We start from the raw sequence: 4448 nt of genomic DNA, 5'->3' as shown, positions 1-4448 counted from the left end.
AGGAAACCAGGACCTGCTCCCAAACATACATGCCCACCCACCTATTATTTCTAGGCTATTTGGGACCCACAGAGCCTTGACCACCCTCTTCCTTGAGGTGGGTAGCAGTGATTATTCTGGACATTCATCCCCCAGCCTGAGGAAACGAAAAGCTCAACAGATCCTCTCCACGGTTACCACTGGGTGGTGAGTAGTGAGAGTGTGGAAGAAGTAAGACCACTAGTCTTATCATCAGCTGCTTTGGAAATAGAAGTAAACATGGTGAAACAGTTCTCTTTCTTTATACTTGGAAAGTGCCATCACATCCACTAACTCATTTTACCTCCACAGCAGTTCTCTGACTTAAGTAAGGCAGGGATTCTCACATTCATTCTTCTCATTTTACGGATAAGAAAAAGGAGATATGACTTGCCCATTTCTAGAGAGGAACAGAGACTAGAGGCAATCCAGGGTTTCTGGTGCCTAATGCTGGCCATATTCTGTTCTGTACCCATGATTAGCAATCTCCTGGCAATGTGAGATGTCCACAAAAACCATCTCTTATCTGTCCACATCTAGAACAAGTCACTATGTCCCTAGTAGTGTTGTTTGGGACCCTGCGATACATGAATGTAAATGAATTCCTTTCCCTGGGTTCTCATCTTTGCTTTGGCTCTGTAGAATATGTCCTTTGTGAGGAGATTCTTAGGATGTTTCTGATGGATGGATGGCATAGCCTATGGAACATAACAGGTTCTTAATAAAGGCATGTTGCCTAGCTGGCTGAGAAGATGGATAGATGAATAAATGGGGGGGATGGGTGGATGGATGGACAGGTGGAATACTGGTCTAATTTATTTTTTTGCTTGTTTGTTTTTATATTGTTCTACACAGCACCCACTCCTCCCTTCAAATGTCACTTCGATAACCTTTTCACCATGCTTACTTCTATTTCCAGAGCAGCTGATGATAAGATTAGTGGTCTTACTTCTTCCACACTCTCACTTTTGTGGAATCATTTCTCCCCCAGGGTATATAGTTAAGTAGTATCTGCTTCCCTGGTTTCTCACCAGTCCTTTTTCCAAGTCAGAGTCTCCAGTGCTTTATCTATTCTATTGAAGAACCAAAGTGACTCCATCTTAGGTATAAGACTCCATCTTAAGCACAGGCCAGTCCCCAGAAAAGCTGCAGATAGCAAGACGATCACCCCACCCTAGACTCAGCCAATCAGAGCAACTATGGAAAATAACTCTCCAGATTCCCCGCCTTGTTCCTTGGCGCCATCGCCCAGCCAATCCTGCTAAGCGACAAGCTCGTTGTACCAATCCTGTAACGCCAAGACATCGCTCCCCATGCTTACGACTTTTCCCTTCAAATACCCCTGAAGCCCCATGTTCAGGACCGCCTCCTACTCACTGCTGCGTCGGTGTGCGGACTGCGGTCCGGACTTGAGTCTGAAATAAACTCCCTCTTGCTCTTGCATCGGTGTCGGCTTCTTGGTGGTTCGTGGAGATACGAGTCGGGGCATAACACTATAAGCTATTCAACATTACCCCTAGTACATTACCTTCCTGCTTAAGTTAGCCAAAGTTGTTTTCTGTACTTATGAAGAAATAGTTTTAAACGACACAGATGTAAAGATGAATGAGTAGATCAATGAATAGAGTGGAGGAGTGAAAGGGTAGAGCGGGGACAGGGCGGCAGCAAATGAATGGACTTCATGAGCTAAGTGGTCAGGTGAATCCCAGGCCTTGGAAAGATGGGAAGGAAAGAAGGAATGATAATGATAACCCCTCAGCCTTATCTGTAGGAGGGGTAATGTGGATTGATTTGGGGGGCAGCAGGCCACCTATGCCCAAAATTTCCTTCAATACACTAGAAATCCTTTAGTTTTGTATCTCTTAACTGAGAAAGGCCTTGGAAATAATACTGTCAAAATTTCATTCCTAGATGAGGAAACTGAGGTCCACCAAGGGCAAGAGGTTTGCCAAAATCTCACAACTAGGTTTGAAGCTGAACTGGGACTAGAACTCAGGTCTCCTAATTCTCAGCCCCTCGTTCTTTTCACTGCCCAGAGCTGCCTCTGCAAGGAATGACTAAAGTACAGATTTTCCAAATCCCATTTTGAGGAAATTCCCCAAGGGGACTTCCTCACCTAGTGTGAAGGCCCTCAAAAATGCAAATGCCTCGGGAGGTTCTAAGGTCCCTATTGTATGTAGTAGCCTGAATGTTCTGCAGGCCGAAGTGCTGAGAGAGGCAAGTGGAAGAGGTGGGAGAGGCAGCAGAGAGAAGCAAGAAACTGGAGACCCCATCCCGGAGAACGGATACATACAATGGGCAAGAAGCCAAGGGGCTTCCCAGGACTAGCTCCACAAAGGGACAGAATCCAGACCACAAGCACAAGAATCCTTTAAGATTCTGAAACTTGTGTCACTTCCTTTGTAAGCCTGTCTGTGAAACTCTGAAAAGGGTCTATGTGCTGGCCTGCAGGGACAGCCAGAGGGGGGAAGGAGGGACCCTGTCTCACTCCATGGCCAAGTTTAGAGAAAGAGAAATCCAGTGAAGGACAGAGCGTGGGGGCTGAGTGTCCAAAGTCCGAGTGCTGCACAGAGGGCAGGAGGGCTCAGGACAGGATTGAGTCATCACTGTTTCCTCTGTGTTTTCTTCCTAACAAGAAATAATGCCTAGAGCGTCTAGCACAGTGCCTAATAGCTAACGGAAAATCATTGTCAGTTCCTCCCACTGTTCGGTCGCTCATGGGCGCCATTACGCCAGCGGGAAGGTGGCTCGATACTCAAGATGGCCGACGGCTCATGACCGAAGTTACAGCAGAGGCTTCTCGGGCAGCGGGATCAGCTAAACGGAAAAGTCCCCGCCCTGTAACCCCACCGACATCCTGGGCCAAACCTTTAAAAACCGCGCCTATACATCCTGGGCCAAACCTTTAAAAACCACGCCTATACCCCAGGCACGTGCGACTTCTCTGGCCCCTTTCCTCAGGACCAGTGAACCTAGCCCGCAGACCCTAATAAAGCCTGTTTTATACTTCGCTTTGGCTCAATCTCACCCTCATTTTCGTCTCCCCCGGCCAATCACCCACTTCCTCCCCTGTCTCCTAACACGGAGCTGAGATGAACACCTCTACTGGGAGAGTGAAGACATGGAGGGAAGAAATGCTGAGATGATGTATTATAGAATTGTACACTTCAAATGTTACCCCCAATAAATTTAATTAAAAAAAAAAAAAGCCTGGAAAAAAATGCTAGAACCTAGACATTTGGGGGAAAAGAAGGGAAGGAATTGTTTTCCCAGCATCTCTTTATGCAGGAATGGTGCTGGGCAGTTTACTGATTGCCTTGATTAGTTCTCTGAGGTATCCTAAGAGCTAGGTGGCCTTTGCCCCATTTCTGGTAAGGAAACCAAGGTATAAAATAGTTAATAACTTGTCCAAAGACATACAAAGAGTTAGTGGTCTGTCTGATTTCAACTCCAAGTGTTTCCCTCTTCACCAGGCTTTCTCCTAGGGGAAGGGGTCAGCAGAAGGGAGGTGGGTTGTTGGGCTCTGAGAATATGCACAAAGAGGGGAAACTTCTGACAAGCATGCAGAGGAAAGCAAAAACAAAAAAACAGACTCCAAAGTGTCAGGAGGAAAGAATAGGAATTGAAATCATCTATCACCCAGCAATTTTGAAAGAACTGATGCTTGCCCCTGGGCCTTGCTCTCAGAGCTGCCCCACCCTCCAAGGCACTTTGTGGTGGGCTCCTCCAGTAATGCAAGGTGAGTCAGCACATCAACAAATACGCCACAAGTGGTCTCCAGCTGCAGAAAACAAGCAGATATATACAGCCACTGTCTCATGTGGTGAAGGTGAGGATGGGGAAGGCTGAGCTGCAAACCTCCAGCCTGAATGTGGTTGGAAGCATGAGAACAATTGTCATAGTTAATACCCCTGACCTAGTGAAATGTACAAGGTAATGGGTGGGGAGGGGAGGTGCAAGATAGAATGACATAGAAAAAACCAGCCAGAGCTGGACCAAAAAGTAAGGACAGGATGTGGCAGAGAGAGTCCTGGATAGAAGTTCAAATCCTGCCCCCACGTGGGCAAGTCCCCAGAGCCTGCTGCAAGGCCTCTCAGCTTGTACCTCAGCATTGCTTGCTTCCTACAGATCCTCCAATAGTATCCCAAGCAGGACCCCCTAGAAACAAAGACAGGTGAGAAAACACATCACTGGTTCAAGTGGGAAATACACTTGTAAACAATGGTGGAGAAGGGACACGACCAGGGAGCAACTCTCTAATTTGCAGATAGGGAAAATTAAGGTTCATCAGGAGGAAATGACTTTGCCCCAGGCTTTTCTCTTGGGGCCCAGACTGGGATTCCCAGAGGATGGAGGGACTTTCTTTGCTCTGGACATCTTTTTTAAACAGCCAGAAAAGCCAGAGCTGCTCCTCACACGGTCTTAGGGGA

Source organism: Rousettus aegyptiacus, unplaced genomic scaffold (assembly GCF_014176215.1).
Source record: "Rousettus aegyptiacus isolate mRouAeg1 unplaced genomic scaffold, mRouAeg1.p scaffold_m13_p_6, whole genome shotgun sequence".
In the NCBI taxonomy this organism is placed as follows: domain Eukaryota; kingdom Metazoa; phylum Chordata; class Mammalia; order Chiroptera; family Pteropodidae; genus Rousettus; species Rousettus aegyptiacus.
Note: the sequence above shows the minus strand (reverse complement) of the source record.